We start from the raw sequence: 12,363 nt of genomic DNA, 5'->3' as shown, positions 1-12,363 counted from the left end.
ACTTTTCATACACCAGTACCACCAAGTCCTTCTTCTCGGGGCTGCTCTGAATCCATTCACTCCCAGAGAAGTCTGGGAAGACCCTGGGTGTGCACTTGCACTGCCTGCCTGTGATGAAATCTAGGGTGCTGTACCTTTGCTATCTAGATTTTAGCCTCATTTTTTTATTTTCCGTGATTTTGGCACATGTGTCAGACACCTTCTGTGGAGCGGCTGCTGCGGGAGGGGTCCGGGCGTGAGGGGGTGCGGGCAGAGGAGCCCGACCTGGGGGGCCCAGGGGGAAGGATTCCTGTGACGAGCCCGTTCGTGCCGGGGTGCCGCGGCGTGAGAGGCCGGGCGGGGCCCGACGGCCATTTCACCGCTGCCTCCATCCCGCCCGCCGTTGCCGGGGTGACCGGGGCAGCGGCGCCCCCGCCCCTGGCACCGCCCCACGGCCAATCGAGGGGCGGCGGCGGCCGAGCGAGTTCCCTTTGTTCAGCCATTTCGGGGGCCGGAGCGGCACCGCGCGGAACTGCGGAGGGAGAGGTCGGGCTGCTCCCTCGCCACTCCCCTGCCGCCGGGCTCTGGGATGGTGTGGGTACGTGTCCGCGTTGCGAGGGGCGGGCTGGGATGTCCTATCCCCGGTAGTCGCCGCCGGGTCCCCCGGCCGATGTCAGCGGCCTCCACGTCGCTGTTGGGCGGGGAGCCGTGGGGTCTCGCCGTGGGCTGCCTCTTCCACTCCTACCGGGGATGGAATGGATGGATAGGTGGGTGGATGGACGGATGGAGAGATGGAGAGAGACGGGACAGGCAGCGGCTGGAACCTGAGGGCCCACGGCCTGGGTCCTGCGGAGGCCCCCGAGATACCCCCCAGCGTTTCCCCCGGCTCCTCCCGGTGTCACGGCTGGCGCCGTCTCTGCAGCACTGTAGCGAGCCGGAAAGTGAAAGTCGCTTCAGGATAGGGAACGTGGCCGTATTTCCTACCCTGGTTTCTGGCGTGCATGGGGTCCGTGCTGTACAGATTTGGATAGGTGGGGTTTTAAATTTTTATTCCGAAATACTAGAGAGGCGAGAATTCTCGTGTTTGTCTAGTACTTTCGTTTGCATGGGAAGGTTGTTAATTTAACTGCTGGGCGGAAATTGACAGTGGAACTTGTGAACCTTTTGTGGGGTGACTGTAAAAAGGACAGGAACGCTTTCTGGATTGGTATAAATGGCTTGATTCTCCTTGCTGAGAAGGTAATAATTCCTCTCACTTGACTTTCTGCTCAAGACCCGAGAAATCCTCCTACTGTGAGGATTGTTCTGCGATGTATTCAGGCCACCACAGCTTCTTAACCTGTTTGCCTGTCCTCTTGCATCGATAAGTAGTCCTTAATGTGGCATTCGAATGCATCATAGGTGTGGTTAAATCTTTACAAAATGCACTGAACAAAAAGTTGACTTGCGTTCCTTCTGTAAATGAGTAATTGAACAGAAAAAATAGTCGTATTCCCGAACTCCTAAAAGGAGCCTTTGATAGAATTGGAAACTGAGCCCATAAGTCTTCATTCTACATCTGCTGTGTGAACTGTAATTATTTTTGAGTGATATGTGGGAGGATGGAGGAAAGGTGCTTACAACTGGGAAGAATAGTTTCTGCATTATCAAAATTACTCTAGAATGCATTTTTAAAGATTTAGCTAACTTATGCTCAAAGCAGGATAAGACAAAAGAATAGTTATGATGTTGCAAAAACAGGGTTACAAAAGCAGTTTATTGACTGCGTTAAAGGAGGAGACCTCTGGTTAGAATGAATATTGACTAAGGACCATGATTACTGTTGGATACAGGCAATGACACACTTAATGGACTAATACAGGTGCAAGCACAGCTACTACACTGTGCTATGCCTTGTGACAGGGAGGTTAAAACAACATAATAATGGTTTTATGAATGTAGGCTTTTACTGGCTTATCTGACACACTTTTCTGTTATATTTCTTTAGAATCCAGTTTAGGAGTCCTTGTATGTGGGTATTCAATAAAGCAGGTATGTGTGCTTAACTTTTAGCTCCAGGGATGGAGCTACCTTTGAGTGAGGTGATAGGTATGCACAGAACTGTTCAGCAGAGTGGCAGAGCTGTGGTAGAGTATATGCTGTTCATACTTCAGGCACACCAAGATGCTATGGCTACAAATCCTCCTTCATCAAAGCTGATATTCAGAATCTTTCCAGTTAAAGACTGGGGCTGAAATAAAGACTGACATTTTATCTTTGAAATGTCTTAATAATAAAGATCTTCTTTCATAGACCCAGTGTTGTTGTCAGTGTCATAAAACAAATTGTACAACAGGTCTGTGAACTTGGTATGCACTGAGCAATACTTTATTATAAAACTGTGTCAGTAACATGAAACAGGGAGGATTTTTCCTTTGCTTTGTTTTTGAAAGGGTAGGACTGCTTTTTCATTACTTTCATGCCTTAAGTATGTTGTCGTTGTGGTCAGTTTTCATCCCAGAAATTAATTTTACCCATAAATTTGGTTCCAAATTCTACAAACATTTAAATACATCTAACAGTAGTATGTTTCAATAACCAAATCCATTGCTTTCCACTGTTTTATATACTGATTTGGGTAGTTCAGGTAGCCTTTCTACATATATTGATAGATTTCAAATATATACTATACAATATTTTTATTGCATGTATTGTACATATATAATAATAATATATTCATATACAGAAAAATACTAATATAGCTGTATTATACAATTCATACTGAAATTATTTTAAATCTCTCATTGAAAGAGGTATAGTTGTGTACATCCACTGTTTAGCTTAGGTATGTTAGGTACAGACCTGTCATGTACATGGTGAAACACTGTACATATTTATACATGTATACATGGATGCCTTTGAATATGGCATTTGTAATAACATTATGAAATAAACCTCCAAATGTCACTTTTAGCCTTTAGGAGGTTTTCTTTTCCAAACCAGGCTCCAGAGTGAAATTTAAACATTTTTAAAACAATTGTTTGTTAATTTCCTGTGTACTGAATGCATTTGAAATTTTGAGTTTGTGTATGTGTCTGTGTCTATTGTATATGTCTGTCTCTATATGAGTGAAATCTCAAGGCATAAAATCAAATAAAACTTGTGTTTAAAGAAAATTTTTGGTTTTTAAACCTTGACTATAGAACAGAAAACTCTTAAATTACTCTCCTGTTAAGTAATTTAGTTTTGTACAGCATTTTCTACAAGCCACTGTGAGATACCCTTAAACACTGAAAATGTGCTGCTTATGGTGAGCATGCCACTGAGTGCATTAGTTTAAATATTAGGTCAGTGCTATATATGAGAGAAGGAAAGGCAAGACAAAATGTTTTTGGCAGAGAATAGAAAATAGATAGTAGGTGGTACAGAGATGCAAGAAAACTTACTGTGTTAGAATTCAAAAAGAACAGACTTGCAGAAGTAATTGTGAGACAATACAGACCAGAAGTTCCCAAACTTACTTAGTAGGTATGTGATTATCATCAGTCACTTCTGGTATCCAGGGTCACATGCTTTTCCAACCATGCCAAACTAGAGCCTCATCTATGGCTCTTCTCCCACCTTCCCTACTGCATGTTCCTATCATTCAAGCTAGAATTGCAGTCCAATGCTCACATTTAAGCTTCCCTTTCTGTTTGTGCACCCATAAAAGTTTATTCTTCATTTCAGACTTCAGTCATATCCTTTCTCCTTCACATACCCATATCATCAACCTTTACCTCCAGCAAAATCAAAGTGGAACCTTGGCTTCCCCTGCATGCATGTACCTCCTTAATCCTGTTCTTCCTACTTCACCATGTCTTGGTCCTCTTCTTCTTCTATCCTGAACCAGCAGTGCAGGTCTGCATGGGGACAGCAGAGCTATTCATTATGTTGAGTGTGGGTGGTGGCTGCCATAGTTCCTAACTGTTCCCACAGATTTTGTGGAGGCCAGGGGGGCATTGCTGTGCTGGCTGTATACGAGCAGTGAGACCCAGAAGCTGTGCCTCTGTTAAGTTTTGAATGTAGCATGGAAGGAAGCATAAGTGGCATCTGCACTACACTTTGACCACCTCTTTTACAGATAAGGAAGAAAAGTCAGTAGCAGAAAGGTGTGGGAAGGCAAGAGTAATTTTCATCAGAGACTAAAAAGAGCACATCTGCTTCTTCTACCAGATAAGCTAAATCAGTGCAAAAATCTAAACAGATATTTCAGTCTGTTTTACATCAGTTTTGCTTGAGTCAATTCATCAGGGGAAAAAAAAGCCAACCTTAAATTACAATAAGTTATTCTTTTGTGCAGGCAAGCCTCAAGCCATGTCTCTGGAAATCAGGAGTGACTGTAGTCCATTAAGAGTAATGTAAATAGATGAATTTGGCATAAGAGGTGGAAGCTTCAGTTGTTGAACCTGGCTCACAAAAAGTAGTTAAAACCAAACAAGATGAGCTTTGAGTGGGAGCTTTTGGACAAATGGGAATCACATTAAAAAGAACACAAGACTCATGTATTGCATTCTTTACTTGCATGTAAGAAAACAGTCATCGCTAGGCAGAAAACATTGGTGTCTGAAGCAGAGATGCTTTTGGAGCCCCTTGGAAAAGGAATAGAAGTAGGTCAACTGATGACAGGAAATGGTTGGTTTAAAAATACTTAGTTGTTTCATTATTCTCTCTAACACAGAGAGCATGTATGCCCTTAGTGCAAATATATGTGTGTTTATATATCATATGTTCAGATGTCTTCCTGTCTTAAAATCTTTTAAACTTTAATAAGTAAGAATTTATTTGGTCTTGTGATTACATTGACAAATTACTTCAGACACCCTCCTTACAAAATCTTCCATGTATCTGTAGAAGACTTTATGTTAGTCTCCTTGTTGTTTCTCCACCAAAAACTGGGTAACACACTGTAACCTCAAAATTCTTTACTTCTGGAGAATCCCCTATTTCCCCAGGAGATAACTGTTGGTTTTTGAACCAATGAGTACTTGTAATATGTTTTACAATCTGTGATGATAGTATGTTTTTCAGTTTAGCAAGGAATCCTATCAGGTTAAGCATTGTCTATTCCAGTGATTCTCTTAATTTCTTGGTGATTACACAGAATCAAAATAGCAAACAAAAATTAAATACAGCACAATTGGCAATACTTGTAGCATCCCTCATTTGCATTGTACATTTCAAAATACTCTTGTTCTGGTTGCTACTTCCACTTGCAGTCTTTTCAGATGTGGGGTGGAAAAAATGATGCTGATGAGGGAATTCTAGGTTAATCTTGCGTATAACCACCACAGAGTTCAGCTGTTGGGTGGATTGTTTTGTTTGTTGTTTCTATTTTTATTTTTATTAATTGCTTTATGATGTATTAAAGATGAAATATTTCATTTAGATATGAGAAAATTAATTACTATATGAAGCTGCATTTTTTAATATTTTCCCAGTTGAGAATATGAGTTTTTGTATCAGCACATGAGTTTGAGAATCATCAGATATTGAGGATACTGTCCTTGCTTTGTTTCTTTTGTTCCAGGTAACAGGGATAATGGATCATAATGAGTCTTTGATAATTTTAGCTCCATTGGGGTGGGATTCTCTCTCTCTCTCTTTTTTTTTCTTGTTTTTTAAAGGTTAAATGGGATAGCAGAGGCTACCTTTTGATGATCTCACTGTAGGTAATAATGGTTTGGGTAATAATGCAGATTTAATTGAACATAAGGACAATTTCTTTGCCACAATTTTTTCTTGGAGCTTAGGAGAAAGAGTATACCCATGGGAAAAAATAACTATCCTGAATTGTGTGAGGGCATACAAGTTGTACTTAAACTGTGGTGGAAATTTTAAATGTTGGCCTGTGAATTATTCATAATCTGACTTGCTATTTTCACAAATAAAATGTGACACTTATAGATATGTTTGGTTCTGATGTAAAATTCTACAGGTAGAAAGAGCAATAATAGAAAATAGTATTTATATTTTTCTTCATATTTTCTTCTTGCTCTTGTTTTATCAGAGATAATAGCAGAAATCGTAAGAGCTAGAATTAAGTGTGATACAGTGATAAATAAGGTGAGACATTAAAAATTAATTTGAGAGTTTGATATCTGTGATAAAATATTACACGTCAGAAGGAATTCTAGAAAAGGTGCTGTATTACATGGTTTTGTGCTCTGCAACATCCCTTCTAGTGTCTTCTGTGGAGCTTACAAAAAGGTACCTCAAGTTCAGAGTGGTTAGATATAGTGTAATATTTTCATTGCAATTTAATCCTTGGGTCCTCCAGAAGATGATATCAATGTGAGATAATAAAATTCATTACTCTACTGCAACAGTACTGTGTAGATTAATTACTTCAGCCCTGCTAGGGCCAGGTAGGTCTGAAAGAAGGCAAACAAATTTTTACTTTAGTGAAGCTCAGCTGTCCTGTTTACATTTTCAGTAAGTGTTAATTAGAGAGAACAATTTATTATACAAATGCCCTTTCAGATTATGCTAATTTAGTTATGTGTTTGAAACTGACCTCAGATTTCCTCAGTTAGACTTTTAAGTTCAATTTTGAAATCCTGAAAAAGTATTAAAAGTCAACATTGGTCTTATCTATACTGAACAGCTTTAACTCTCTTGGTGTTAAACCATCAGGAAAGACCAAGTTTTATGAAAATGTTTTTATTTGTGTATAAGACACCTTGTTTGTAAGACATTCAATACATTGTCAAACAGTCAGGTTTGTTATTGAAGATAATTTGAAAGAAGTTAAAAAAACCTGGCTGCCATATTATGCAGAAAATTGCTCAATTTTTTTTTACAATTTAATATGTCATTTTATACTTAATTTTCAGGTATGGTAGTGCCCAGAAGCTCTACATATAAGGCTTTAATGTGTCAGGCATGTAATGAAACAGCCATTTCTGCATACCATTTACAACTGAATGACAAAACAGAATATAAATGTTTTCCAGTAGGCAAATACAGGGAGAATGAGAAGTATGAGAGAGACTTAAGACCTCTGTGAACATTTCACCTAAGGAGAATTTCCACATAAAAAGTGAGAAAGGGCAGAAAGTATCTTGGAATGTTTTTTGTATTACACATTTTAAAGGGCATCATATGACAAAGCATGGTGCAGGTCAATAAATTGATTCTCAAGGTGAAGATCATAAAATCACTAGCAGGAAAAAAAAGCCTATATTCTGCATTATGATAATGTATAAGAACTGTTATATAGGGGAGAGGTGTTAATTTATTCTTTTGGCTATATACAGTTCAGCCTGTAACTGTAGTTTCAAGTCTTCATAGCTTTATGTTTCATGTAGTGGTTGCATACTTTTTAAAGACAAAGATGATTTGTAGAATGCCAGTAAGTTTATTTAGTGGAGTTGGTGAAGTCATTTGCCACCAGTTTTCATGAAAAACGTATTTTAAGTGGCCTTCAATTTATTAAATGACCTGTGCATTTAAGACAGATTGAATTATTTTAAATTACAGTTTCTCCGCTAAATAAATTTCTTTTATCTTTGGACAAGGGAAAAATAAAAGCAGACCTTTAAAACCCTTGAATTTTTTTTTATTGGTTGTTTTGTTTATAGCATTTCAACGGAATTCATTTACATATGTATCATTTAGAATAAGGAACTGATCGCAGCAGCTAGTCTCTGATTCAAATACATTCTGATATCCTTCACAAACCAACATATAAGTATTTAAATGACTAAAATATTGAAAACTTATGACTTAAGTAAGAATTACAATTAGATTCTCCATCTAATTGCATTTTTATATGTTCAGATTCTTTCAGCCTACCTCACTTTTCTAACCCGAACGCATAATGTACTTCTAATTTAATTTTTTGTTCCTAATGTTTCTTCTTTCATGAAATGCTGCATTTGAACCAGAAAGAGGTAATAGAATTGCTAAGGGGACTGGTAGCAAGTTGATTAAGGCTGCATAAAACTGCTCAAGGAATTTTATGTGATCATTCATCTGTACAATAACAGTCTCTATCTGTGCATTAACAGCAGTGTAGCCACTTCAGCACAGGAGCTTTAGGTAAGGTGAATTGCTTGCATTCAGATTTGCTTGCAATTTCCTTTACACTGGTTCAATATTAACTGATCTAACAGCTACAGTTGTGAGAATGTTTTTTCAAAAAACAAGGCTAGAAATGAGAGAATACAGTAAGAATTAAACTGTTACACTTTTGTTCTTAAATTGCTTCCTATATTTGTGCCTTTTTTTAACTAGACAGTATAAGTCCACCTGTCTACTTGTAATTATTCAGTGCTCTCTTAACATGCGTTGCTGAAAAGGGCCATGAAGATCTGTGTAGAACAATTCTTTAGGTTTTCTTCTGTGATATCTGTTGGCTTCAAACTATAACAACTTGAATATCTTGTTTAATTGGAAGTCTGAGACCTCTCTAAAACCTCATCTTCAGATGTCATATCCAAGAGCATTAATATGCTTAAACTGAAAAAGTTAAAGCACTCTTCCACTGGTTATTTCTACTGGATATTCAGTGTGCATCTATTAATGGAAATAGTCTTCGCTCTTAAGATTATGCTGCTTTCCTTGCTACAATATGCAGTCAGTTTTATTGCTTTGGTCAAATGAAAACTGGAAATTTTCTTTAGGAATTTTTAATATTGTTTTAATATGTATTAATAATGTGTCTTCAATAAGACAGACATTTCTCTGTTCTTTTGTAGTTGTCTCACAAAATTTCTGTCAAGTTAATTTTGAAGCACTTGGATCATACTGTTCGTTGTATTAAACAATAATAAATTCAGCTCATATAATTACTTATCTGAAAATATTGATGTTCAGAGAAGGCAAAAACATTGGTTTTTATGTGTCTGCAAATTCCACTGTTTATATAGATGCAGGAACAGTTTGGGGGTGGCAGTACTTCTGCCTTTATTTACTCCCTTGTTTATCTGAGGCTTGGGAAACAAGGATTGTGCAGTCATTCTTTAGCATTCTCATTAAGATCAGTAAGTTATTTACCTTAAGAGTTTTGCTTCTTTGGTTAGGGTGGTTAGGGTATCATCCTTTTGTTTATGTGTATGATTGGAGCAGTTGACTGCTCCCACTGAGGAACACATTCTCTTTTGGAGGGAGCTTCATTCCAGATCAGTAATTATTTCCTCACTCTTTTCCATGAGAATGTAATTTCTTTATATTTATCTGACATTAGAGATTAGAGAACACCCTGTACTCAGGCTCACTGGGTAAGACCGAATTCCAGTTTCTTTCTGAAGGTTTGTAAATCTTCTTCCACTTGTGTACCTGCCAGCTCGTCTATGACTCCACCGATAAATCCCTATGCAGGACAGATACCTGCTTACTGGAGATATGCAGGGACTAATAGAAACTGAAATACTGCCATTTCCTTGAGGCAACAGCATCTTAAGAACCTTAGATAAGCCACTCACTGCAGTAAGGAAATTGATCAGCTATGCAGGGAAGAATACACTAGCATTCTATTACAATAACCAGAGATAATGATTTAGCCAGCACTGTTGCTGTCAGTATTGCACATATCACCAAAGCACCAGTGTTGTCACCAATGACAGATCAGACAGTGGTAGTGTCACTGACAGTTGCATGTCTTAGTGCATGTTCTGTGTGTAAAGGTTTTAAAAAACATGGAGTGTTCCAAAAAAGACTGGGACGAAAGTAGGTGAGTGTGTGGTTTTGAATTATGTGTATCCTGGGATGCAAGGTATTTTGCCAAGAAGTAAAAATAAAATCTAATCCTGATTAATCCGGTCTTAAGGCTCCCAATATAATTTTTGCCTTGAACCCTGTACTGAATTCCTAATTATGCCTGATGGCCTTTTCAGAGGAGACTTCTCAGTTTTTTGAGACTTCCTTTGTACTCATTTCTTTACAGTTGGTTTCTTTCCAGTGAGTGCATACCATGAAAAGACAGTGGTCTGATTTAAACAGTGTAAAATAACTAATTTTAGTAATTTAAATTGGAAGGTCAAAAGATTTAATTTTGTGTGTTTGGTTTTAACTTAGCTTTTCTTTTCCACAGTAGATCATTTTTACCTCATTTATGTATCAAAACATACTTACAAATAAATACGCCACTTGACGTGTATTTGTTACTTCTTTCTACTAGCAAAAGGTCTTCAGCACCTTTACAAGTTCTGTATCTTATTTTATGAGATTCCTAATTTTTACCTTCTAATGTATGATTATTGTTTATGATTGTTAAGATAGTGTTATACAAGAAGGAATTTAAATTTGTGAACTGTTTCATGGGGAATATATACTTTTTTATATACATTTTGCTCTAAACTTGGTTGGTTTATAAGTGCCTACATTTTGACAACAGTTGGAGAACTTAGATGTATTTTAGTTCATCATGGTGCAGATTTTTTCAAAGTTAACTTAAAAACAGATCACTGCTTACTTAGATTAAGTTTTTTTAATAATTGTGAGTAACTTAATTTTAAATAAACAATGCATTCTTTTCAGGGCCAAGAACTTCCCCAAATTTGGCACTATCCCATGATGAGTTGTTATCTCCTTTACGTTTGCTGGTTTTAGTAGCAGAGATGACTTTGTCTGCAAACATTACTGAAAAAGAAGAGCAATGGATGTAAATCACGTGCCTGTGCCTGTCTGTCTTGGCTGAGCCATGGTGAGAGGAACGGGCACCATGGAGTCTCTCACTGTATGACTTTCCTTCCAAGATTTGCAGGGGCTAGAACCACCTTTTCAAGCATGCAGTAAGTCAAAAGAGGAATCTTGCATCTGTTAGTGTCTTTATTTTTATTAATCTCTGATAGTTGATAAGAATGAATGCATAACTGAAGGAAAGTGAATGCGAGAATTTCAGGGACTGCATCTTTTTCACAATCTTATACCCATCCAGGTGTAGGGTTTTTTTAAGCCGTGACTTCGTTTTTAAGTTATATCTGCTACTTGTCCCAGATGTTTTCAGAAGTCTGCATTCTGATCTGTCATGAGGAACAGGTTCCAAAGCTGTGTATCATTTTGATTTTTATCTGCATCTTGGGGAAGCCTGAATTACCAATTAGAAAAACTGAAGTTCAGCAAAAATCCTCCAGCAGACATCAGTTGCTTTGCCTCCTACAGCTCAGAGAAAGAAATCTTACTCTATACTTTAAGTAGGGAGTAGAATAGGGTTCATGTGCACTTGACAATAACCATGTTTAAAAGAGTTTTAAGCAGGCAAAAATTGCATGCTGGATTTCAGACATGAAATTTGACAGTAGAGGTTTAAATAAAACTGGGCTCTCAAGAATGATGCCTTTAATCCTTTGTACACCCACTTACTCCCTTTACTAATTTCGATTTCAGCTGATTGATCTGGTATTTTCTGTCACAAGTTCATGAGGTGATGTTTTTCTCAAACAGCTCTCCATTTGGTTTTAGATTGTTTTCTGACTGCCACCATTAAAAGCATGTACTGCCGTTCTAGTATCCAGCATGTGTGATTACAGTGGGGCAAATCATTAGCCGCACACTATTTTTGCACTTGGTATCTCTAGCTGTGGAAATGAAATTATCATAGAATCATCAAGATTGGAAGGGACCTACAAGATCATCTAGTCCAACCATCCATCCAGCACTACTACTGTCACCCCTAAACCACTAAACTACATTACCCAGTGCCAAGTCCAGTTGCCTGTTGAACACCTTCAGGGATGGTGACTCCCCCACCTCCCTTGGCAACCTGTTACAATGCTTGATCACCCTAATAGTGAAAATTTTTTTCTAATATCAGAATCTCTCCAGTCTTAGCTTAAGGTCATTTCCTTTTGTCCTCTCATACTGGTACCTTTGAAGAAATGGTGCATCCTTGTCTAGATTAATTGATCAAAGGCATTTTAAATCTAGAGATCTTTGCAGTTTTGCACTGTCTACTACTTCATTCAGCTGGACTTTTCATGAATTACAAGAATGGTATTCCATCCTGCATTCCATCAATCCTTGATTTCTAAAGCAGAATTCAAAATCAGAATGCTTCTGATGATGTTCTAGTTGGTGAAAGCTTGACAGGTTTTTGTCCCTGCAGCTGAAAATGTTATGTATCTAATTTAGCCCTTGAACAGCAAGAGATTTGGGTTTCAGTTTTGACCTGTACATAAGCCTGTGCTATATGTTGGTGTTTGTTATCCTAATTTGAATTAAGTCTTACTTGTTCTACAAAACAAAAAATATTAGTGCATGCTGAGGCCAGCGATCCATTTTATCTGCAATGGTGTGATGGTTTTGTACCTTCATATATATGGAAACTGTGTTGCTGTGCTCTTTCCTCTATGCTCGTTTGATGCATGAGAAGCAGAGGTATTCATTAAATAAAGAGGGAATGTACTTCTTGTCAGTAGAGTG

The 12,363-nt window shown here is 38.0% G+C and overlaps 1 protein-coding gene across 1 annotated transcript in view; it reads left to right on the top strand.

Moving 5' to 3' along the window:
* The first annotated feature begins 480 nt into the window (after nucleotides 1-480).
* Nucleotides 481-12,363, top strand: part of TNPO1 (transportin 1) — a 74,032-nt gene continuing 62,149 nt past the window's right edge. Inside the window, exon 1 of the mRNA XM_082302207.1 lies at nucleotides 481-577. The gene's annotated coding sequence lies outside the window, so the exon portion shown is untranslated. The remainder of the gene's footprint in view (nucleotides 578-12,363) is intronic.

Source organism: Coloeus monedula (assembly GCF_965178545.1).
Source record: "Coloeus monedula genome assembly, chromosome: Z".
NCBI lineage: Eukaryota > Metazoa > Chordata > Aves > Passeriformes > Corvidae > Coloeus > Coloeus monedula.
Note: the sequence above shows the minus strand (reverse complement) of the source record. Positions and strands in the feature narration are given on the sequence as shown.